Source organism: Pantherophis guttatus, chromosome 3 (genome assembly GCF_059756535.1).
Source record: "Pantherophis guttatus breed Tessera chromosome 3, ASM5975653v1, whole genome shotgun sequence".
Taxonomy (NCBI): domain Eukaryota; kingdom Metazoa; phylum Chordata; class Lepidosauria; order Squamata; family Colubridae; genus Pantherophis; species Pantherophis guttatus.
In genome coordinates, this window is record NC_142065.1 from 89,784,714 (window position 1) to 89,811,483 (window position 26,770).

The 26,770-nt window shown below is 37.7% G+C and overlaps 1 long non-coding RNA gene across 2 annotated transcripts in view; it reads right to left on the reverse strand.

Annotated features, from left to right (window-relative positions):
• The window catches only part of LOC148114660 (uncharacterized), a 31,243-nt gene extending 8,597 nt beyond the window's left edge, over positions 1-22,646 (reverse strand). The window contains exons 1-2 of one of the 2 annotated variants that reach the window (XR_015732878.1): positions 22,416-22,646; positions 2,599-2,728 (exon numbers count right to left, since the gene is read on the reverse strand). This is a non-coding gene — a long non-coding RNA (uncharacterized LOC148114660). The remainder of the gene's footprint in view (positions 1-2,598; positions 2,729-22,415) is intronic. The other variant, XR_015732879.1, reaches the window with a different exon arrangement.
• Between the last annotated feature and the right edge of the window lie 4,124 nt (positions 22,647-26,770).

Here is a 26,770-nt window from a genome sequence, read left to right on the forward strand (position 1 = left end):
TTGAGCATAATGGGACCAATTATATTCTCTTTTGAAAACATAGATATATCCTCTTTTGAAAATATGTATATATTCTCTCCAAGAAATGTGAGAATGATCTTGATGAACTGTATCTATTATTTTTAGAATTAAATGTTTATATGAATATCTTTTATCTCTGAAACAACTATTTTCTACAAGACAAAAATGCTTGTTAGAAGAAAAATGTTTTATAATAACATCTTTGCTAATGATTTTGTATATTTGTGTGATGAGGCAGACCTATCCTGTCTTCCAACTTTTCACCTTTTGTACTGATGCTGATTTTACACTATATTTTATATCAGTGTTAAGATGGGCAGAGCATATTAAAAAAAACATACACACAGTAACACAACCTGTTTCTAGTTGGCATTTATGTCCAAGCTCTTATATTTATTTAAGAGTATAAAATGGCAAGAAAATTGAAAAATGTAATACATAAATGAAGAATGGGATTTGTCTTGCCATACTAAGATTAAACATTAGCCTGGACCATCTAGGATTTAACATCTAGTTATCAAAGCCACATCCTGATTCTTATAAAGAGACTAGATTATAGCTTTTCCCAAGGTCAGAAAAGTCCATCCTGGCAAGTGAGAGATTTAAAAGTGATTTATTGTTCAGCATCATAGATCTATGCATTTTTTATCTGTCTATAATATAAACACCTCAGAGGTGTTTGAAGCAATGTGAATGAGGATTCTAAATGAATTATAAATAGCAATAAAGTATAATTCAATTCACAAGAGGCAGGACTCAGCATTTCCACTAATATAGGGTGCATTTTAAAATAAGCAGATTGGTTTACTTTGATTCTATTCTGTTCACTTGAGAGAGAGAGAGAGAGAGTTATCAAGCTCATTTAAAAGGAGCTACTCAGACTGAAATAGAGCCTAGCTGTGACTTTGCATTTAGCAGTTTTGCATCTAGCCTGTAGATAATAATCAGCTGCAAAGAACTGTTATTTCAAGTCTGGCCTACTTGATTTTACAAGCTCAGAAGGGCACTGTAGAAGTCTCAACCCTTGGAGCTTGTCCATATTATCTTTGTGCATGATATTAGGGCTGTGCAGAGTCTGTTCTCTCTGCTAGACTAAATCGTATACTTAGAAAACATTTACTCTGCCCCTTGCCATGGCATCCTTATCGGAATAAGACATTTGCAGAAAAATGGTACATGATAGATAAAATGCCAATAGATCAAAGAAGTGTTGAGATTTTGGAATTTACATTCTAATTCTGATTTACTGAAGTATCCATCAATTGCTTTCTTCAAGAAAAGGATAAAATTTATGGAACAGTTTAACCCATGTTTGCTCCAGCAACTTCTGCAGTATTCCCCAAACTCCCAATAATCCTTTGGAAGCACAATTTGACTGAGCCCTGCTGCTTTCCTCAACCTCTTTGATGACAATGCCTAAAATATTGAGAGAGTGTGTGCTTGCACCATAAATATGGCCAAAATGGTATTAGAGAAGAGAGGAATACTGTTCTGAAGGACAAATGAGCCATGGTGGTACAGTGGTTAGAATGCAGTATAGCAGACTAACTCACTGCTCATTGCCAGGAGTTCAATTCTGACCGGTTCAAGGTTGACTCAGTCTTCCATCCTTCCAAGGTCAGTAAAAAGAGGACCCAGATTTTGGGGGTAGGGAGGGGCAATATACTGACTCTGTAAACTGCTTAGAGAGAGCTGTAAAAGAACTAGGAAGCGGTATATAAATCTAATTGCTATTGCTAAAAGATGAAACAAGGACAGACACACAGTGATAGATTTTAAATTATAGTCTACTGCAGTGTGTCAGGATTCTATTCTGTAGGACAGTGATGACTAATCTTTTCCGGACCAAGTGCCCAAAGCATGTACATGTGTGTGTGAATGCTGGTAAAGAAACCAAGCTAAGAGGGTGGAGGTGTAGATTTGGAAAGTGTAGTGTAAGGTCCCTGTGGAAATAGGATTAGCAGCCTCATTGTAACTATTTAGGAAATTAGTGAAAACCTGGGTGTTTAAAAAGGCATTTAGGGATTGGACTATGAAGCTATGATAATGAGGTTGTCATTATAGTTCTCATTATGATGTTGACTTACTTGTATTATAGGCATCATAGAGGTTTTTATTGTATACTGATTTAGTGAACTTTTGGAAATTGTCTTTTGAACAAAGTCTCATAAAAGTTCTTGTAAATATCTAAATATTTAGAAATGAATTCTGTGTATCCAGTCTCATTCTATCTTGTTTCCAGAGTAGCCACTCTTCTGTTTCAGGCAGAATTCACTTAATTTTACTGCCCTCAGTATTTTTTCATATGGCAATTTTAAGACATGGACTTCAACTTCCAGAATACATCCGCCAGCATGGCAATTCTAGGAACTGATATCCACAGAGTTGCCAACTTAGAAAAAACACTGCTTTAATTGAAGAAACTGCAAGGTTAAGCAGCCTCAGGTTTGAAATTGTCACATATTTTCTATTTGTATTATTGTTTTATTGCTTGTGATTCCATGTACTTACAACAAATATATTTACACAAATATATTTAGGTTCAAAATGAATTTGCTTCTCTGTTCTCTGACTTACCTTTTGAATTCCTGTAGCTAGCAATCTCTAGCCTGAGAACCTGGAAGCATTTATCTTTAGTCATCTCTTACAAAGGCGTATCAATTGAATTGTTTCATAACTGGCTTTGGGAATCCAGTCTTGACTATTGCTGTGGTTTAAAGAAAATCGAATGAGGATGCAGTTTGCTGAAGTGTGCAATGGTTGGAGATGCAAGCTAACCTATGAAATCCTAGTTTATCATGATATTTTAGCTTCTGAATTCCTCTTGTGCAGTGGCCCTCAACCTTTTGGGCACCAGGGACCAGTTCCTTGGAGAGAGTATTTTTTCATGGACTGGAGGGGATGCTGCCTGCATCTCATGGACGGGGCTTCACTTGTATGCCCAGTTTCTGGCATTCCATGGCCTGGTGTGGTCCATAGACCGGCAGTTGGGGACTCATGCTCTATAGTTCCTGAACCTGCATAAGAAGATATTGCATCTAATGATAAAAGAGAATATTTGTAGCGCAGGGTTGAAATGAAGGGCCCTTGGTTATTTTATTGCAGACATTTCATTACCCAAGCTAGGTAATGCAGAAAACAACCAAGCTCGGAGAGCAGCAAGGACCTCTCAAGATATTACATTTTTATTTATTGTCAAGCTCATTGGAATATTTAACATCCAGACTATTCTAGGAAAAGGTACATATCCACACATTCCCTGTGAATGAAAAACCACATGGTGAAAACTGTTTTATTGCTGCTTTGCACTCAGGGTTTATTTATAACAATAGCACTGCTCATTCTTTTGAAGAGTAAATTAGCCCCTGCAGATGTTGATATTAAACAACAGCTATTCCGGATAATAAATCAAACACTGAGTAACACTCTTGATTGCTAGGTAAGTAAAATGTATTTGTAGCCATAAATTATATCAATTTATCCACAGACAAAAAGCTTAACTGAGGCAGATTTTTTTTTTTTTTTTTTTTTTTAGCTAGATTCAAAAAAGAGTTTTTAGAATAGCATAGAATTCTTTTGGAATTGTTTTCCATACTTTGATAAAGTATCATAAAGATCCAACTTTTCAAAAGAAGAGATGAGAGAGTTGTGAAATAGCTTTGTACCCGTAAGAAATTGCTTCTGTGTTGAGCAATTTTACATGTTCTCCACCTCATCATTGTGTACTGGACCGCTATCTTCTGCAACACACAATATTCTGGAATGAAGGAATCTCTGAAAGGTCACTTGGTAGTGTTTATAGATTGACACCTATGAGTCTTTGTGACCAGTCCCTAGAGCTAAGGTCAAAAGATACATAAAAGGAAAGATTTTCACACATCATCCTTGTGCCTGTTTCTCACCTGATGGACAGATGGTTAAATCAGTATCTGCGTTCAGAGAACAGGGAACTTTTGGTCTTTTGTGCTTCCTGTCTTCAGGATGTAGTTTAAATGGAAAGAGTAGTATTTCTATCTTCAGCAGTTCTTAATAATATATATATATATTTACAGTACTTCAAGTGCTAGGAATATCTGCTAGCATTCCCTGATATAGACTAAGGCAGGGGTGGTATTCACTTTGCTACCGGTTCGCAAATGTGAGCGTGCACATGCACAGAGTGTCAAAAATGGGACGTGATGACATCCAGGTGGGTGGGCGGAGCTTCTTGCAGCCACCACTACTGATTCGCCCAAACTGGATATAACTGGCTGAATACCACCACTGGACTAAGGCTATATTCTGCATCCAAGCAATATCAAGAACATCATCCTTTTAATAGGATGTTTTACTATTAATTACTCAGCATCCTTTTCCCACTTTGCTTATGTCTCACAAGGGGTCTTGCTGGATTCATATCTCAATAACCCAAGACACTCTGTGTGAGATATTTGTCTCCTATAAGCAGAAGGAGGTAAAGAGTTATAGCCCTAGTATTACCTCTGCTTCTCCCAAAAGAATATAAAGGAGAATCAGTTCCGAATTGTTTGTACCTATAAAATAATGTGAGTCCTTGAAATCAAGCATATATTAAAATGGTCTCTGCTCTTGTTAACCAAAGATGTTTTACTTCCTTCCTATTCCAGATCATAATGGATATTTTACAATGCACATGAATGGAAGTGAGGAAATGAGGAAAGTTAAGCACCCTGCTAAGGAAGATAGAACTTCAATAGTTGGCATATTGGCCATATTTTTTTTATTCAATATTTATTCATTCAGTTTGGATGCCAACTGACTCCAAGCCACTCCAAATGGCGCACAATAATAAATAACACAAAAGGAGCATAGTACAGAAAATTTAATCAAAAGAAAATACAAAAATAACTACAGAATAATCACAACATATCAATCCAACTCCAAAGCAAAAATACATCATCACAATCAAAGGAATTCTATCCATCCTATCACAAGAACGGGGTAAATAGTCAAGTCTGTAAAACTTCTCAGAATATTACCATGGTGGGATCTAGGTGCACCCTAGGGGGAACCTCAATCTAGAGACCAGATATGGTTCTCTTGCCATTACAATAGGAGAAATCATTTACTCCTGCCTTACCCAAAATGTTTTTTTTTTCAACCTCTTAGTCTAGTCTACAGTTCTGGAATGTTGTTAATAATCTCCCTTCCAAGTATAATCGAGTCTGACCTTCCTTAGCTTATTTGCTTGCTTGACTTTAAAATCGATCAAGGCCAATTAGTTGCTGTAATGTAAGGTGACCAGATTTTAACATTGGTAAAAAGGGACACCATTGACCGGGCCGGGGGGGGGCGGCACTAGTCAAAAATAACTTTTTCAGCCCTCTGAGTAGTCCATGTGCACAAAAGGACTACCCCAGAGGGCTGAAAAAAATGATTTCTGACAGGTCCTCGCACTTTTGACTGGTCTTCGCACTTATGACTGATCATCATTTATGCTCATTGTAGCATTCTTAATAACTGTGTCACTCATTTCACAACTGCTTCTCTTCACCATGGTGACAAGATAGGGCAAAAACGTAAAATGTGAGAACAGTCGTAAGTTCGAGGACTGGTCAAAAGTGCGGGGACCAAATTTGTAGATAGTCCAGCTGGGGTATCCAATAAATCCAAAGGCAATTCATCTGGTACAGTCTCTATAATTCGATATTTTACCTTTATTTCCGGCTCCTTCTGCTTATCCTGTATTATACCTGAAGATGTTAAGTTCATTTTCAACCTATTTTGATAAAATTCTTCCGCTCTTTCAACAGTATTTAGCTGATATCTTTCTCCTTGGTATCTAAATATAATACCAACTGGGGCGTCCCACCTGAATGAAATATTTCTCTTTTTTAACTCATTCACCAGAAAACCAAATTTCTTCCTTTCCATCAATATCTTAGGTGGGAGTTCCTTGTAAATCCAAATCTTTCTTCCATACAATTGCAAATTAGAATTGAAGGAATTTTGCACGATATTATTCCTAATTTCCTTATCTGTAAAATAAATCACCACATCTCTAGGCAATTGCCTTTGCTTGGCAATCCAGGAGTTGATTCGATAAACTCTGTCAATCCTACAAAACACTTCGTCAGGTTGAACCTTTAGAATCCCAGCTAGAAATTCAGAAGATATTTTCCTTAAATCATCTCTATTATTTTCCTGCAAACCTCTTAATCTTATCGCATATTCTGTGAAATTATATTGTACCATTAAAATCTCTTTTTCAATCTTCTGTTGCAGATTTTCTGCATTACCATACTTTTGATCAGCATCCATTTTAGGTTTTTCTTCTAAGCTATTATCCTGAGTGTTTATCAAATCATTTTCAATTTTTTGAATTCTATTGTCCAATTTATCTTGAATTTCTTCCATTTTAGACTCTAGTACATTAGTATTTGTGTCCAACTGTATCATAAATTCTGTAAAACCATTAACCACTTTTGAGAATTTTTTGTCCAAAGAATCAAACTTAGATTTCACCAATTCTTTAATTTCTTTAATTTCCTGCTTAAATTTTTCAAGTTGCTGATTCACAATCTCCTCCCTTCTTTCAATCTCCTCTATAAAAAATTCTGTTATATTAAAATCAGGTTTCTGAGACTGAAGAGTTAAGACTTGTTCCTTTAAATTATTGGTGGGGGAATCCCCCCCCCTTCTTGTTTATCTGACTTTATGAGTCTCAGTGCCATGTTTCCGCCCAGGCAGGCTTTGTTAAAAAAAAGCAAGAAAGACTTCTTTCCAGTCAACAACAATATCAGATCTCCAAGGGGAAAAAAAAGAGAAAAAGACACAGGAGCGAAGTTTTGTCTACAAATGTAGCCAGTGGTATTTATTCCGCTACATTGTAGTAATAGAAAACGGAAGGACTTTCCCTTTCAGCCTCTCCTCCAGCCGACGCCATTTTAAAAGGCTTTTTTTCCTCTTTCTTTTCCTCCTCTCTCTTAAGTAATTTTTTTTAAAAAAATCAGTAAAATACTTGCGGTTCAGTATTACAGGTCCAGCTCACATTTCTTTGAGTAATCTGTTAAATTTGCAGGCTTGCTTTTGACGCCTGGCTCTGCATCAGCAGAGGTCTCCCAAAGCCCGGAGCAGCGGCTGGGGATACGGGGCATCTCATCCGCTCCGTCCCAAAAGTAAAGGAAAAACTTTTGGGACTCCGCAGAGAGTTCTACCCACCCCTGCCGGCTCTATCTCCGTTTCCTCATGGAAACGGAGTTTTTTCGAGCCACCATTCCGTTGTGAAGGCGGCTCTGACAGGCGGTGGAAGCTGACGATCCCAAAGGAATGTCTGGCAGCAACAAACAGCAAACCGGAAGCATCGATCTATCTACAGTATGTATCTACAAATTTGAGAGAAGTGGCATCTAATTTTAATGTGATGACTTATCAAGGCAAGGATAAGCATGGAAACCTACTAGGGGATATACAAGGGATAAAAAAGAAACATGAGATACAAAAACAAAACCAACAAAACCAATCTACAAAGCAGAATAAAAACCGACCAGATGATACACAATTTGTAGAAAGGAAACCAGGATGGAAACCAAACCCACAAAAAGAAAAGAAAAAGAGAAATAGGTGGCATAAAAATAGAAATTTTTAAATTAGGCAACAGTGAAGCCAGTGACTTTAAAATATGAATGATTATGTGTAAGCACAGAAGAGGCGACGTATTGGTTAATATTATCCTGAGGATTGTGGCAGATCTCTGCATGGCCGTAACTTGGGGACGTGAAATGAGCCTTAAACTGATGGATTTGAATTATCCATTTTGGAATTTCTCTTTGTGTTGATAAACATATTATATTATCTTGAATCACAAGGCAAGAGAATTATGCTGGGGCATGCAGAAGATCGGGTTGCTACCCACTACGATGATGGGAATTAATAATCCTGATGAAACCCACAATTATTACTATATGGAATATAATTATAATGTCACTCGGGTGGTTGTTTTTACTTTTATACATATAAGAAGATATTTACTACTGATGGGGGCAGATATGATTGAAGATCCTGAATAAACTGTTGCACCAGCAAGCTATGTTACCCGATTATGGATGTTGGTTCTACCAATCCAGTGGAAAGACCTCAAAGAAGATACTATATGGATTATAAATTTAAAGTCATTGTCTTTTCTTTTTTTTTTATTTAGATATAATGGAAAATATAGACATATATTTTTAAGTAGTGTGGGCAGTGAATCAAAGATATTAAGAAATGTTGTGTATGGTAATTTTGTATGATAGTGGGTGAATAAGTTAGTTAGTAGATTGATTAGTCTAAGAAAAGGGATTTTTAAGTGATATATTTAGGGGAGTGGAGGAAATGGATAGAGTGGAATAAATGTTAAACTAGATTTTATGGGGAAGGCCGCTTTGAAATGTTATAGTAACATATATAGAAGATTAAATGTTAAAGTAGGACTTATCGTATAGTTTTAAAGTGGAGAAGTTATTCTATAATGTTATAGTATAATGTCTTTTTTTTTCCCTTTCTTTTCTCTTTTCTGAAATGTATGGATAAAGGGGGATGTTATAATATTAATAATATTTTTAGTAAGTAAAGGTCAATATCTAGAGGAGGGAGTAAGTAATCTGTTATGAATTAGGTTTTTTTTTTGTTATGAAGAAGTCATAGGGGGGGATGGGTGGGGAGGGGGGGTTAGGGAGGGGGAGGGAGAGGGGAAAAAAAGGGGGAAAAATTTGTATTTGAAAACTTTTTCAATAAAAAAAAAAGTGCGGGGACCAATCAAAAATAACTTTTTCAGCCCTCTGAGTAGTCCATATGCATAAAAAGATACAGCAATAGAGAGGGATGAAGGAAGGGAAGGGAAATTAGAGTAGGAGTGAGGGTAAGAGAGGGAGGAAGAGAGGAGGAGAAGGAGAAAGGAAGAGGAAGTAGGGAGGAGAAGAAGAGGGGGGAAGAGAAAGTAAGAAGGAAAGAAAAGAGAGAGGTGGTAGGTTTGAGGAGAAAGATTGCTGTACAATAAAAAAGATGAAAGGGAAGAAAACCAACCCCAAACAAATATAAAGATATTAAGATAAAGAATGAATTGTTAAACTTTAAAGAATAAAAGAGAACAAATATGAATAAATAGCAACAATTAGAAACACACAAACAAACATACAATGTATTTTCTTTGAACAGAGTATTTGGCCGGTTCACAAATTTAAACAGTGTTTAGTCATTTCAATTAAATTTACAATTTCTATACTTCCTTTTTGCCATATTTATTCCTCATCTATTTTTTTAAAAAACCAATATTACCCTCCATCCTCATCTCTAATCTTAATCAAATTCAATTTTTCCCTTCTATTCTATATTATACCCCTTCCCATTGTCATCTATTTTTATATCCATCCTCACATTGTTTAATTATGTAATTATGTAATACAGTTGTTTAATACAAATTCAACATTTTAATATAAATCAATTAGTTATATAACTATCTTGTTTGTATTAATCAATATGAACATGAATATTCCAATTATTTCCATGCAATCCAATTTCTTACAAATTAATTAATTATATTTACCAATAATAATAAACCAAATAATTTCCCCCATATATTCCTCCAAACCACAACTTAACCATTTCTGCTTTCAACACAATATACAATTAATAGTATCTCAATTATTACAATTCCCTAGTTAAATAGAGCTTTTTTCCTTTTGTGTTTTAAAATCTTGAACCTCCTCTTTTGCCCTAAATTTCCCATTGTTTGCAGTTTTGCACCTACCTTTTTTGGTGAGGAAAAAGAAAAAGAAATCTCTCTCTGCCTCATTTTGTCACGTTGCAGCAAAGACTCTGCTTTACTTTCAGTTTCGTTTTTTCAGCATAGCTAGGGAGAAAAAAATCTGCTCCTCTCTTTGAAGCTAGCAACAGAGCTCTCCACAAAACAGCTGAGAGCAAATCAGCTGAGAGTCCAGAGGCTGATCAAATCAATTTATGGTAATTAACCTATGCTGAAGCTGAAAGGGGCTGTTTTTTCTATTTTTGCAGGCACCAGTCTACTCATTTGTTTTCTTTTAACACTGATCAGCTGTAGGGCGGCCCTTTGAAGCCCCACGGCAAGAATTTAAACAGTTTTTTTCCCTCTAGCCATCACCTGGGACTCAGCAATAGATTGGGAGTGGGCGGGGTAAGCGAACGGGAACCAGCAATCCAACAGAGGCAGAGGGTGAGGGTGAGTGAAAACCGTATATTCTCTTCCCGTTCTCCCACCGTTCCCTAGCTTGTCGTGCATTCTTTCCAAAAATCGGGACTTTTTTAAAATGCCGCGGGACGCAGGACAAATTGTTAAAAATTGGGACTGTCCCGCCAAAAGCGGGATGACTGCTCACCTTATTATAATAATATTGTAATGGAATGTGTGAAAGACCTTGAGAGAATGGGTCAAGAAATGCTGCCTAGTAAGTAAGACAGTGGTTCTCAACTTGTGGTCCATGGACTCCTGGGAGGGGATGCATGATATCATAGGGGCTATGCAACGGGTTGAAGAAATGTTATGATTTATATCTTGAGTTAAATCTTGGTGGTCCATGGCCACAAAAGGTATTTAAAGGTCTATGGTAAAGAAAAGGTTGAGAACCACTGAGGTAAGAGACAGCATAGTCTGCAGCTAAAGAGCTGGCAGAGGAAATGGCTCAGAAAAAAATCCCCACTGGCTTCTCAGACTGTCAAGGAGATGGAGGGTGAATTGTACTTTCAGACTTGTTTCTATTATTGTTGCCTTAGATCAGGGGTGAAATGTAAAATTTGTTACTACCGGTTCTATGGGCATGGCTTGGTGGGGGGTTAATGTGACTGGGTGGGCGTGGCCAACTTTTTTTTTTTTTAACTTTTCAAAGCATTTTTTCTAATGCTTTGAAAAGCCTCTACGGATCAGGCAACTCAGCTGGGATCATCAGGGAGGCTTTTTAAAAAATACCTCTCTGACAATCCCAGCTGAGTTGCCTGATTGTCAGAGAGGTATTTTTCAAAAATACCTCTCTGCCGATCAGGCAACTCAGCTGGGATCATCAGAGACTTTTCAAAGCATTTTTTTAATGCCTCTTCAGCCAAGAGGTTGCAGGAAAAAAAATGCTTTGAAAAGCCTCTGATGATCCCAGTTGAGCCGCCCGATCATCAGAAGCTTTTTTTTAACTTTTAAAAGCATTTTTTCATCGGAGGAGGTTGTAGAAAAAATGCTTTTAAAAGTAAAAAAAAAAAAGCCTCTGATGATCGCGCAGCTCAACTGGACATGGGTGGGGGGCGCAGGGATTTTTGCTACCGGTTCTCCGAACCACCAGCCGCTATCGCTACTGGATCGAGTGATCCGGTCCAGTCCGAACCGGATCAGCATTAAGAGTATTTAATTACAACCACAATTAAGCTCAAACTTTCTGTTGCCAAGTGAGACATTTGTTAAGTGAATTTTGCCCCATTTGATGAACTTTCTTGTCACATTTGCTAAGTGAATCACTGCAGTTATTAAGTTAGTATCACGGCTGTTAAGTGAAATGGGCTTCCCCATTGACTTTGCTTGTCAGAAGGTCACAAAAGGAGATCACATGAGCTCAGGACTCTGCAACCATCATAAATATGAATCAGTGGCCAATCATCTGAATTTTGATCACGTGATCATGGAGGTGCTGTAATGGTCAGAAGTGTGAAAAATGGTCAGAAGTCATTTTTTTTTCCAGTACTATTGTAACTTTGGATGGTCACTAAGTGAACTGTTGTAACTCGAGGACTACCTGTATCATGATATATCAGTAGACAGAAAGCAGTGATGCGCTTCTATTTTGAGGCAATGGCAACTGATGTTTTCACATGCTAAATGGCTTTGGTGTTTCCCTCAAGATGCCTTTTGCTGGAGGACAGCATCAATCAGCATGCATGTGTGCTATTGAACTCCAGGAACCTATCAAGAAAAATGCAAACTTAAAATTGCGGTAACCCTAGTAGGTGCCAATTCCTCAAGTCATTACCTTCTAAAAATTAAACTGTGAGGCAGGTAGAGTGAAGGCCCAGAATAATAAGGGAACAGAAAGTGGGAAATCTGTTCGTTCCTATTTCACAAGAAATATATATGTATATATTACAGGAGATTGGTAGCACTATCTGCATTTTCCATATGTTTGACTATCTGCCTATACAGTAGCTATTAAAGGGAGATGATTCTGCTTCATTTTAAATTGGTTGAGGGCTAAAGCATGGCTAGTGGGATAGTGCTAAGATATCCTGCTTATTGCCTAAAGCACTATTACAGGCAGGTGTCTCTTTACATCATCAGTTTGTTAGGCAAGAACTACAGCTAGAAGCTACTGCACATATTAATCACTTCTCTTAAATGGTCACAGTAGGCAAGCATGAAATTCAAAAGTATGGGACTGAAGCATGGCAGTGATATGCTGCTGCCTTTTGGGAGGAGGCAGATGTGTGATGGTTTCACAGGCTAAATGGACTTTGACAGATCTTCCAAATTGCTCCTGGGTGATCTTTCTGAGCAGTGCTTTGCTGTAGCTCAAGCAACATTTTGTCATTTTGGGACAATGAATGAAGGTGGCAATATTAGAAGGAAATGAAAGACTTGCCACCTGGACTTCAAAGACGCAATCACAGTATTCTTTTTATTTCTAGTCAAGGAATCAATTTCTGTTGATGACTGAAGCAGTGTGTTGGAAAGCCAACACAACACCAATGAAGTTTGGTACAAAAGAACGAACAACCTCATTAATTGTTTTCATGGTTGATGTGGAATGTTAGCAATTGTCAGAACACATCACTCTCTGCTTCTACTTGCTGTCATTGACACTATAAGAAGGAACTATAGTTTCTTGTCAGAATATATTCTTTGCACTGAAAGTGGTCCTGGAACTATCTATCTATCTACAGTATGTATCTATCTATCTATCTATCTATCTTTCTATCTTTTTATCTTTTTATCTTTTTATCTTTTTATCTTTTTATCTTTTTATCTTTTTATCTTTTTATCTATCTATCTATCTATCTATCTATCCATCCATCCATCCATCCATCCATCCATCCATCCATCTATCTATCTATCTATCTATCTATCTATCTATCTATCTATCTATCTAACTATCCTCCATCCAATTCATATACCACCATAATCTATTAAGACCCTATCAGTTAGCAACCATAATAAAATACACAACTTAAAATATCCATAGAATAGAATAGAATAGAATAGAATAGAATAGACTTCTTTATTGGCCAAGTGTGATTAGACACACAAGGAATTTGTCTTGGTGCATATGCTCTCAGTGTACATAAAAAAAAAGATACATTAATCAAGAATCATAAGGTACGACACATAATGATAGTCATAGGGTACAAATAAGCAATCAAATCATATTAGGAAACAGTCAATATAAATCCATTGAAGTCTGTGTCTGTCTTGTTGGGTTGCAGAACCAAACCAGACAGTTATAGGGGTGCAGATGACAGACTCAATAATTCCTCTGTAGAACTGTATCAGCAGCTCCTTGGGCAGTTTGAGCTTTCTGAGTTGGCGCAGAAAGAACGTTCTTTGTTGTGCTTTTTTGATGATGTTTTTGATGTTAGGTGTCCATTTTAGATCTTGAGATATGGTAGAACCTAGAAATTTGAAGATCTACTGTTGATACTGTGTTCTCTAGTATTGTAAGAGGTGGTAGTATGGGAGGGTTTCTCCTAAAATATCCATGGTATACAATACAATTATTAAAATGTCTGTAGCAGATAGGCAATAAGTTAAAGTGAAAAATCTTCAATAAATAACTAGTGCCATCATACAAGAACAGTTGTAATGCAGATAACCTCAACCTCATTAACCACTTAAGTGATCTTCAGAAGAGCCTTGTATTCACCAAATTCTGGAAAGCTGCCTGGCAGCCTTCTTAAATGTTTCTGAAGACTGGTCTCCAAGGAAGAAGGAAGTGTTTGTCTTTCCTAAACAACTTAAGCAGTTCGTTAATCAAGAAATGATTAATTTAGAATATCAGGTTTGATTAAGAGGACAGCACCAAGATAAGTGTTATGATTATCCCAATCCAACATGCACAAGCAATCTTGGAGGATTATGTCCTCCAATATGGTGGATGCACAATACTAAACTGAGCTACAGAATGTTTGCCTATATGAGGCAGAATAGATAATGTAAAGCCACCACAATCTCTTTATCTGTATCCTTGGACATAGATTCTAGAAAACCGGTTGATATTTCATTGGCTTTATCTTCATGGTTTTTGAGTCTTATGTACACTGAAATACCTTTTTGGGGTTATGTATGGAAAATTCCTTTTACTGAGTCTTGTGGGAAATGGAATGTCTGGCTGAACTAATCCATCTTTCACTCTTTAAAACAAAATGTCAGACATCATCTTGTTCGTAGTAAAGGAAAATCTAGGGAAGTTTTTTTCTTGGTGTTATATAATTGTTATTTTTTTTTTTAGAAAAATGTATCATCATATTGTACAGCAGATGATTTGTCAAAATCCAAGATAGCATCATCTCTTCATCATCTTTTCAATATCAAGTGAATATATATTTTAGTTACATTGGCCTTTTCAAGAAATTTCAGTTGTGTGATTGCTTTTGTTTTAATTATTTATTTTTATGTTGGATTTGTGTATTCCCACAATTTTTTTTCCCCAGTGAGATGCTTATATAATACAATTCTTTGAATTTTGCTATGCATTATTTATAACAGAAATGCTTCTCTCTGAAACCAAGAAAATCAAAACTGTAGTGAAAGGATTCCTGAGTGGGTTGATTTATCAGCAATTTAATTCTGTTTAATTGTCAAGGTGGATGAATTTTAGAACTTTGAAAAGTGTGAAGGCAGGTGGAGTTCTTGCCAAGATAGTGGACTGAGAGTCAAAGAGCAAGATATGTTAGGGATGTATGTAATAAGCTGCAGTGAATTTAAAGGAGTAAGGGATACATAGATGTGAGTATGGAGTTGAGAAGTTCTAAAACATGAGCACACATGTTGCTTATCAAAGGTGCAAAACTAATCAGAACGTTTTCATAGACTACAAGATCTAGCTATGAAAATTCAGATAACCCCCAAGAGAAGCAAAGGGTTTGGTTTTTTTCATATCCCAGGTGCTTTCTAGTGGCCCTTTGGATTTATACAACCTATTTTGATAGCCCTCGTGAAATCATCAGAAAATAAAATAAGAGATGTTGTTAACTTTGTGGAAAAGCACATACTCTGCAAGTGAAAAATCTCAAATTTAAACCTTGTCAGGTGATTGCCAGATATTGTAAGGCTAGCCATATTATATGAAATTTGAGAAGCACTTCATGATTTAGAGCAGGGATTGGCAATTAATTTTCCCAAGGAGTCACATGAGAAACTGGGACTGCTATGGAGGGCCACCACTGTGCCACTCACTGTACTTCCATAGTTCCATCACCACCCTACTCTCCACTATTCTGCTACCCGGCCCCTTGTTGTGGTGGTTCATTGACTGCTAGCAGAAATGGCAGTCAAGTCAGAAGAGTCAGAGGAGATGGAGGGGGTGTCTGGATTATCATCAGAGCTGGTGGAAGGGTGTGAGGAGCAGGAGGTCTCAAAGCCAGATGCAGGTCAGGACCTATCTATTCACACTCAGGTGGAGAGACAGGTGTTTTCAGGGCCTGAGCTGAGCAAGGGGGAGGAACAACTGGGCCCTGTCCCAGATGCGTGGAGAGGAGACCAATGCAGGACAGATGGCCAGCTATCCAGGAAAAAAAGGAGATGTTAACAAGCCCCTCCCTGGCTGGGATATAAGGAGGAGGGATGTGGGAGGCATGATTGTCGGAGACATCCATTCATGCTCCAGAAGAATTCCCTCTGGCGGATTCCTTGCCTGGATTTCCTTGCTACTAACCATGTTGATCAGGACTCTATGTTGAGATTGAAGTGCTAATTGAGGGTCCCTGTGGGAAACTCAGAGACTGCTACGGCTTGTGAATCACCTACAGATGTGTGACTTGGAGCTTTGTCAGTGATTGCTGCGTATTCCTGCTTTTCTAAATAAAAAGGGGTTTCTCCTCAGAAGTAGGATGTTGAGTGGGGCTCGTAAAGGCTGGGTCAGAACACCCCTTTCTGATGCAACCCTGCCCTGAATACTGATGCTGCCGATGTTGTGGGCTGGACAGGGACAGCTGAAGGGCTGGATGTGACAGAGGGGCCATAAAATGGTGCTGGTGATGACCTATAAAGCCCAACATGGCTTAGGACCAGGATATTTGGCGGACCACTTACAGCCAGCAACGATATCCCATCACCCGGTTCGCGCCCATAGAGAGGGCCTACTCAGGGTGCCGTCGGCTAGACAGTGGCGGTTGGTGGCCCCCAGGGGTAGAGCCTTCTCGGTCGGTGCGCCCACTCTCTGGAATCAACTCCCCTTGGAGCTCCGATTAGTTCCTGACCTTCGCACCTTCCGCCGGGAATTAAAAACTTGGCTTTTCAAATCCCTTGACCTGGACTGATGATGGGGTTTTAATTGGTTTTAAGGGTTAATTTTAATTTTTTTTAGATTTTAGTCTTTATTTTATATTGTGGCTTGTGTTTTATTGTTGTGAGCCGCCCTGAGTCCATTGTGAGATAGGGCGGCATATAAGCCGAATAAAATAAATAAATAAATAAAATATCCAAGTCTGATTTAGTGTGTACAGTATAAGGTTAGCCAGATGAACAATTCACTTTGTATAAATAAGATTTGTATATTTGATGTACTTAAAGTCATCTGTTTGCTCCATGAATTAGCATGAATATTCATATATTTCCATAAGCATCCTAAGTTCAAACTTCTCAGTGTTTTTTGTGAATATGTATGTATGTATGTATGTTTGTGGACTATGGTAATATTTCAATGACCAAGTGAATGAAGTGGTGTAAATTTTTATGTTTAGTAACATTTATAGTAAAAGAACATTATCTCAGTATTCTCATAAAATTCCATCAAGACCTCAAAAAGTTTCACCTCACCATCACTTACCTACAAAAGCCATCTACTTTTTGATGGCACAATCAAACCACACAATGGAGACATTAAGAATACATTCTACAGGAAGCTTATAGATGGACATTCATATCTGCCACAGCTTCCATCCACAACCCACCATCAGCTCCATTGTCTATAGCCAGTTTTTACACTAAAACTGCATTTATTCTGATCTTCTGGACAGAGATGCTCAACTGATGGAATTAAAGCAGACATTCAAGAGATTGAATTACCCACTCAGTGAGATCCCTGGACAAATCAATAGTGCCAAACCAATTCCCAGAGAGAGCCGACTAAATGGCAGACCACAAAAATAGAACAACAGTATATCACTGTATTGTTACCTACAATACAATCAACATTTTTACCCACAAGTCATAGCTCAAATCAATAAAATGCATTATTAATAAGTTAAACCCATATTGATTAATGATATCATCCTTTCTCAGGCACAAAGTGGCATGCCCATACTTGCAAATAAACAAATACCCAACCTGAAGCAGATTCTCACAAGCAAAAGAAACACGTAACAATTGCACACATATGGGAACCAGATCCTTCAACAAACCCAGATGTCTATTTTGCCCCCACATTTGCATCAACAGCACTATCAAAAAAGCTATACATCCTTTTTGTCTAATGTTGTATATATCTTCATCAGCCACCAATGCCTCTCTGATGATTCTGGACAAATAAGTCAGACTTTAGACAAAAGAATTGAATAAGTTAACATCAGAACTCAGAACAAAAAGAAAATAATATCAGAGCATTATAATTTCCCAGAATGTTCCAAACAAGATATCAAAGAAGTAGTTTCAAAAGAAAATAAGTTTATCAGCACATTTCTACATGAGACATCAAAAGTTTCTGGCCATCTCAGGAAGTATCAGAAACCTAACAGGTTTTTAACCTATTGCAATTGTTAATGTATAAGGTATTTGTAATCTCTCTCACATGCAATTTACAACAGAATAATATTTTTTTCTTTATCCTCACCCACCCCTCTTGAATCATCACTATTTTATTTCTACATTTGTTTAACCATTCCATGCTTCTCATGTAGTAGACTACAGTTCACAAAAGCTTACTCTCAACCATTGCTCCCAAACCAGGGTGGATAAAAATCAATTATTTTTTTAAAAAAATCAAAAAAATCAGATTTTTTTATTTAAATTGGATTTTTTTGATTTTTTTTGAATTTATTTTAATAAAAAACTTTTGGGGTAAAAATCTATCATAAGATAGTTTTCTATTTAAGATACATAAATAATTTAGTTTATTCAGCATGAAATGGAGCTTAGTTATGTAGCATGAGGCTGTATATTCTGCAACACTGGGACTATCGGTGAGTCAACAGTGGGTCAAAGGAGTAGCAGAGATGACAGTTGCTCTTTAAAAATTATGATTTAAATCGAGTTGATTTAAATCAAGCCTTTTTACTAGTGATTTAAATCATGATTTAAATTGTGATTTAAATCAACTCAATTTAAATCAAATCCACCCTGTCCCAAACTCATCTTGGTATTAGTACTGGTATTAGTACCGCTTTATAAAGCCTTAATAAGGCCACACTTAAAATACTGCATCCAGTTTTGTTCACCACATTACAAAAAAATATGTAGAGACTGTGGAAAGACTGCAGAGAAGAGCAATAAAGATTAGGGGACTAGAAACTAAAATGTATGAAGAACAATTGCAGGAATTGGGTATAACTAATCTAGTGAAAAGAAGGGCTAGAGGTGACATGGTAACAGTGTTCCAATATTTGAGGGGCTTCCACAAAGAAGAGGGGGGTCAACCTATTTTCCAAAGCACTAGAAGGCAAGACAAGAAACAAAGGATGGAAACTTATCAAGGGGAGAAGCAACCTAGAACTAAGGAAGAATTTCCTGATAGTGAGAAAAATAAACTGGGATGGCTTGCCTTCAGAAGTTGTGGGTGCTCCATCACTGGATGCTTTTAAGAAGAGACTGGGCAGCCACTTGTCTGGAATGATATAGGGTTTCCTGCTCGTGCAAGGGGTTGAACTAGAAGACCTCCAAGGTCCCTTCCAACTCTGTAATTCTGTTCTAGTATTTGTAATCTTTCTCTTGGTTCACTGCTAGAAAGTTGTGATAGCAAAAGCGGTGCTACTTCTGGAAAGTTAGAAATAGTTGGTTTGAATGATTAGACTGTATAGCCGTAATGGCGAACCAGTGGCACGCATGCCACAGGTGGCACACGTAACCATATCAGTGGGCACACCAGCTCAGCTCTGGCGCGCATGTGCGTGCCGGCCAGCTGATTTTCGGGCCTTCTGGGCCCACCAGAAGTAGGGAAACAGGCTGTTTCTGTCTCCGGAGGGTCTGGGGGTTGGGTAGGGAAGGCCCATCTGCGGAGGGTGAAAACAGCCTTTCCCACTCCCTCGGAGGCCCTCCAAAGCCTGAAAGGGCCCATTTCCCAATTCCCGGTGGGACAGGAAGTGATGTTTTTTGCTATCCCCAGCCTCCAGAGACCAGGGGACAGCAAAAAACATCACTTCCTGTCCCACCGGGAGATGGGAAATGGGCCCTTTCAGGCCTCCAGAGGGCCTCCGAGAAGTGGGAAAGGCTGTTTTTGCCCTTTCCAGATGCATAGAGAGGATCTGGAGCCAAGTAAGAAAGACAAATGGGCCTACCAGGCCATCGCATGCCAGGAGCAGGGGGGAGGGGGGGTTGCGCACTCATGCGCAAGGGGAGCACATAGAATTATGGGTGTGGACACTCACACGTGCAAACCTCCCCCACCCCCACCCCCTCTCCTGGCACGTGATGGCAAAAAGGTTAGTCATCACTGCTATATAGAAAACAGAACCCAATCACAGTTACTAAGAAGTAAATAGTGCTAGTTATAGTTCAAGACTAATGGTGAATAATATAAACCTACACAGGTCTACTCAAAGTCATTTTAAAATTAAGTCAGTGATAATTATTCCTAGGGAAAGGAATGCAAGATTTTGACTTCAGTCATTGTGGGTGCAGCTTATCCAATACCCATAATTGAGGATGTAACAGAAACACTTGTTTCTCAGATATGTGGCCATGTTTTGTTGCCTCTTATGTAACTAGATTTCTGACTTTGCCTCTCTTTTTTTAAAAAAGATTTAATTAAATAAAGTGGAGCAATCCAGTTTTAGGTGTTCTGCTCTTTGAATTGATGAAAAAGGGTGTACCAGATGATAAGCGCTTGAACTTAAAAGAAAATACATCTTTGATGTTAAGTGTGTCTAAAGGATTCTCAAGGAAGAAAATGGGCTCAGCACCACTCAATCTATTCCCCATAGTTACCTGCCAGTTTGAGTGCCTCGGTACCATTATAAAAACCTGTCAAGCATTCAAAACCAATTACATACAGGATGTCAAGAGCTGTCATACCAGATGTCCCTTCATGTCCAGAGAGGTTCTTATTGCCCACTTTCCTTTTCCTTTTTATTTTTTTATTTTAAACTGCATTCAATTCTAAGATTATATTTCTAAATGATACTGGAGTATACAGTGTGAATTTGTAACTTGATTTAACCTCACAGGACCAATTCCATGACTGGATAGTCACAGATGTAAAAGAAGAAGAAAAAATACTGAGAAAAATGTTCATATACCTCAAGCCCATTTCAGTAGAAGGGTTTGGTTGCCAGCTGGGTTCAAGTGCCTATCTTGAGATGATAGCCTATATTTTAGGATGGTAATACAGATAAAATGGGAAATTTGATTTGACTCAAGTCTTAAGGGCCGTAAAAACGCTGAATTTAAAGCAGCTCACCACACTGCAAACCCTATAAATCACCTGTCAGTTAATGCAACCATATCAAGATAATATACAAATCACTTTCTTATAGCTGAACAGATAGTTATATTCAAATACAAAAAGATATAATTCAAAAATTCTTCAGTCAGTAGCTCAAATATAGCTTTATGATTAAGGAGGCCTCTGGACAGGGAACTGTAAAATAATCTGAATGTAAAATATATATTTTTTAAAAAAACCAAAATATAAAGCATAAAGTGCAGAGATACAAGAATAATATGTCGATGCTAGGCACTTCCTTAAGTTATCCATAATTTCTGTTATGCTTAGTTTTTGTGTAAATGAGCACAAAAGTGCAGTCTAAGACTAGCAGAAAACTCATTTCAATAAATCTTGTGTTGGTTAATGCCTAAACTGAAGTGGTTTATTCTTTTATTCCTTAAACAGGGACTGCCCATGGACCTAGCCTTCTCCAAGAACTATTTCATAAAGCACCAAGGGTTATCTAGTAACTCTTAGCTTAGCCAATACTTCATTTCTCTCACAGGTATATAACATAACATAACATAACATAACATAACATAACATAACAAAACATAGCATAGCATAGCATAGCATAGCATAGCATAGCATAGCATAGCATAGCATAGCATAACATAACATAACATAACATAACATAACATAACATAACCAGGACCAGGACCAGGACCAGGACCAGGACCAGGACCAGGACCAGGATCAGGATCTCTCATTTATGGTGCCCTAATCTCTTATAATGAATAAAACCAAGTTAAAATCTTGCTCTGATTTTGGATTGGAGGCAAAATACTAATTCCCAATGCTGTAATTCTTCATTTAAACACACCCACCCACAGAGAGAAAGAGAGGGAGAGAGAGAGAGATGAGAAGAAAAAGCTACTCTCCCCCCCTCCATCCAAAGTGCTGAATTTATGCTGCTTGAAATATGCAGGTAGTCCTTGTGTCCCAATGGCAATTCTGACCAGGACTGCTATTGCTAAGTAATGTGATCATAAAGCATGACATCATGTCACCACAGTACTTAGCAATGACAATTTTAGGCAATCCCAGTTGCCATCTTTGTTCCAAGAAACTCAGGTCACTAAGAGGCAGAAGTCCCAGGTAAAAAATGCTGAAGTGCCACAGGGAAGATTAGGGAGATGGGGAAGGGGTGTCCCATTTCAGGTTTTAGACTTATGCAGTTGCTAGGTAATGGAAGCAATTTACTCAAGGCTAAGCAAATAACAGCAGGCAAGGGAAGAAATGCAAATCAAAAAGACTCTGAGAAAGAAAGATTGCCTGGGTAGCTTCCGTTTCAGTAAGAACATGCAGAAGAGAAGTCAGATTCAGAGAGCCAAGCCAGATTTGTTAGGTCAGAGTCTTACAAGCAGGGTTCACAGGGATGACACACCAGAGCAGAAAATCAAACCATTGTTTCCAATTGAGAAATAGGATCCGGGCTGTCTCTTAAACCAGACTCTAAGAAGTTAGTCCTTTGATTGGCAAGGAGAGGAGCAAGGAGACTCATTGAGACTTTTGCTCTCTTCTCTGCTCTATTTGCTGAGCCCAAGACCTTGTGGGCTATACCACATCATCTGATTACTCCATCTGTTCTGATGGTACCTTTGTTTGCTCAACCTCAGGGGATTTCTGGCTTGGTGTTTCCTGAAGCTGACATTTCATTGAAGCTTCTTCAGTGTCGAACTCTTGAGCCATGGGAGAGCGAGCCTGGGAGGCAGTGCAGGAGTGGAAGGCTGTTGTGGACAGGAGAAAAATTGGGAGCAAATTAGAGTTACTTGCAACCTTTGCTGCCAGCTTCCCCATTGACTTTGCTTGTGTCAGGCAGGCAGGGAATGTGGCAAATGGTAATCATGTGATCACAGCTCTCTGTGACATTGTCATTGTTAGTCAGTCAACTTGGATCACAATCATATGACCATGGGGATGTTGAAATGATCAGAACCACTGGTCTAACATTCTTTCTTTCTTTCTTTCTTTTTTTTTGCAATATTGCCATAATTTTTAATGGTGACTGAACAATGAATGTAAGCTGAGGAGTACCTGCAGCCATTTTGCTTCCTTGGTAATATTCTGCTATTGCATCTTCCTCAATATACATACATATGTACATCTATATTCTACTAAGAGTCTTGTGTCTGTTTGACATTTTATAGTCTTCAATTGAGTGACACAATGAGTCAGTTTTTGAATTGACATTCTCTTCAACTATGCTAACTTATAGAATGTGTCCAAAGTAAAGGACTCATGATTCCTGCAGGATTGAAATTTGGCAAAGCTGTGGCTGCTTCAGGGTCACCATGTCTTCCGACTACACTTCCTACAAAATCTATAGGTTGCACAATGGAAGATGGGAGGGACATATCCTTATGCTCTTTCCCACCTCCTTCTGTCCTGTCAGCACCCAATTAGCTGATAGTAAAGCCCAATGAGTGAGCAGCCACTGGCAACTTTGGAACTATCTTAATGGCGGTTGCTGATGAGGGAAGAATGAGGGAGTGGATACCTCATTTTTGGATACTTGTTAGCAAGGTAGAGTTGGCTAGGGGCTAATGCATGAGTCATCTTCCTCCCTGGAGGAAAAGGCCCTTGGGGTCACTCCAGAATGTGGAGCAGGGATGTAGTTTTCCTTGCAGTCTGCCATTCCCTTTGTTAGCCCTCCCATCAGCAAAATGGCAAGCAGTTCCATAAGTCATCTGAGGAAAAATAAAAAAGGAGAAGAGCAAGCTTCTTAAGGGCTCTTCTGAGGGTTGTGAGGGGAGGAAGGAATGGTGGAAGCCTATATTTTATGTGAAAAGAAGAATAACCCAATTCTACATTGGAGTTGGTAGTACATTTTGACTGCACTAAAATTTCAAAGTAGACCTTCAGTAAATATTGCAGTGTTCTTGCACTCTTATACTGCATTTATAACATGAGTTCTGATGAATTTGCATTGGAAGAATACCGTCAGTTGTGATATGTCTTGGCAAGTTGTGTTTGTGTCTTTCCTGGTTGCCGAGTGTCTGTGTATGTCTGGCTGCAGATACCAAAAGATATTTAAATTTATAAAATTATATGCTAAATATTACAAGAGTAGTTTTAAAATATTTTAATATCAATTCCCACTTGCTATAAAATCTAATTTTTTTAGATAGCTTATCAACAAAAATAAAGTTCACCAGGATTATTAGACTTTTTTTGGGGGGGAAAGGGCTATATAAATTGTGCAATTGTTTCAGTAATCTCATCAAGGAAAAGACAGCTTTGATAAAGTACAGGTGATTAAATTTAATTCTCTTGTTCATTCAGCTGAAGTTCACAGCCTGCATCTCTTAGCTGATATCCAATCCAAGGACAAACATTAAAAAGATAATATTTTAGTAGCCTGACATTATTGACTACCAAAGAAATAAATAATATCAACACAAAAATAACAAATATTAGAGGCACAATCCAAACAGTTTAATTAATTTGTGATTTGTTAGTTTTTAGTTCCTCCATAGAAGATTTCATGAAAAAGCAGCTATATTTACTAGGAAATTTAAAAGCATATCATTAAAGGTTTGTATTTCTCTGAACTGAAGGTTAAAAAAAACTTATCTTGTTTTTTTCAGGACAGAGGGAAGGAAGGAAGGAAGGAATGGAGCTAGAGACAATTCTAAGGAGGAAATTAAGATGATTGAGGAGCTGTAGCAGGTTTCCTATAAGGAAAGATTTTGATATTTGGGACTTTTTACTCTAAAAAGCACTAGAAAATGGTGTGAAATGAATGATGTATGAAAGATTTATGAATGGTATAAAATGAATTAAATTATGTGAATGAAAAAAACAAAATTATAAATGGTATGAATAAAGTGGACAAGGAAAAGATATTTTCCCCTTCCTAAAATATTAAAACCAGAAGTCATCCAATTAAATTGAACCTTGAAAGAATTAGTACAGACAAAAAAAAATTTTTTTTCCCCACACATCACATAATTCAACTTTCAAATTTACTACAAGATTTGGTGCTGCTTGCCATCTTGGCTGGCTTTAAAGATGAGTTGGACTAATTCATGGAAATCATAAGGATTATTGGTTATTACCCTTGTTGGCAATGGGGCTGCCTCTGAAGGCTATCTGCTGGGGTTCCTTGAACAGTTGGATGTCTTTTGTGAGAGCAGACTGTTGGATAAGATAAACCCAGGGGTCCAATCCATCACGGTACTGTTTATATTCTTAATGCCCAAATATCTTTATACCAGGGGTCGGCAGCCTTAAATACTCAAAGAGCCACAAAGGTCTTAACTGGAAGTCCCCCATTCAATTCTGGAGCTGACTGGAAGTCCTGTTCCCTCACCATAGAGTCTCCTCCTAGCATGGCATCCTTTTTCCTCTGCCAACCAGAAGTCCGGTTCTTCCATTATAGAGTCTCCTCCAAGCACATCATCCTTTTTCCTCTACCTGTCCTAACCGAAAGCCCTATTAGTGGAGCCGACCAGAAAAACCGCCCCTTGCCATAAAGTCTCCTCCTGCCATGCCATGCTTCCCCATCCCCCCCAATCAGAAGCTCCTCTCAAAATTGTGGTGCCAACCAGCGACAGGGAGCGCAGCAGAGGGATGAAAGAGCCACATGCGGCTCCAGAGCGGTGGGTTGCCGACCCCTGCTTTATACAAACAACCTTCAAAAGAGAAAATATCTACTTTTGTTAATATGGTAACTTTACTATTCTATAACAGAATCATTTTATTTATTGAACTTCTAAATGATCTCTTTCCAATTAGTAAGTAGTTTTCTAATATATGTCAACTATGCTGCCATTAATAAATGACCTACTAGTGATTTATTGCTCGAAGAAGCATTTTGATTTATAAATAAATATAGTAAACCTTTTGAAGGTGACTAATAATGAACTTAATCTCCTGAAAAACTTTAAATGTGCAACCCTATTTCATTACCATTATATAAGTACTGATGACTAAGGATCATCACAACTCTCCATTTTGTGACTTTTATCATATAAACAAATCTCAGTGGTGTGTGCCAATTGCGTATTTTTCAGGAATTCCATCAATCCATTTACAATCACATTTATTTTCAGGGTTATTTCAGAAGAATATGAGTTTAAATTAATGTAATATTAAACATTCCTTGCTACAAAAAATGGCAGCAAATATTTGGCTGCTTCTTTCAGTACAGTAGAGTCCAACAGAACATGGTTGACCAACTGATATGGGCAGTATTCATGAATGAAAGGATCACAGCTACTTTTTTTGAGCATTCAAAGTTTATTTTGCCTCTACTTCTAGTCATGTGAATGGGGATGAAAATGGACTTTCTATTGGTCTTTGTTGCCCAACAAAGAGCAAAGAGTTATATATGGTACTATATGTATGACTCTTTACAGATTGATTAATGTTCCCCACAGAAGCTGATTGTATAAACAAAGCTCAACATTGGGATTTTTCATGACACCTCAGGTCATTCCCAGGTCTCACAATGATAGTGGTTGAGAAAAATATGACTTCCCCAGAACATTTTGCAACCTTCTTTTTTTTTTAAATACAAACTTTATTAAATTTAAAAAGATAAAAATATACAAATTATTTTCAATCATAAAATTAGATATACAATACAAATCACTACAAACAAACTGAATATATGTACTTATATATACACACATATACAAACAGTGACTTATTACCTACTCTATCTACATGACGGTGCCTATTTATTACTTTTAATTTTTCTAAAATTTTGTCTTTACTTTTTTCCCTTTGATTTATCCACTTGTACCATCTATTCCATACTTCAAAATATTTTGAGTCTTCCTTGTCTTTTAATTCTAAGGTTAATTTATTAATTCATTCTGTAAGAAGAACCTGATTTTGTGCAACATTGTGGTAACGAGTTGTTCCTTCATCCCGCCTTATTTACTCATCTAGGACACACTGGTGTTTCACTGAATTGCTACTGCTATGATAACAAAGAAGATGGA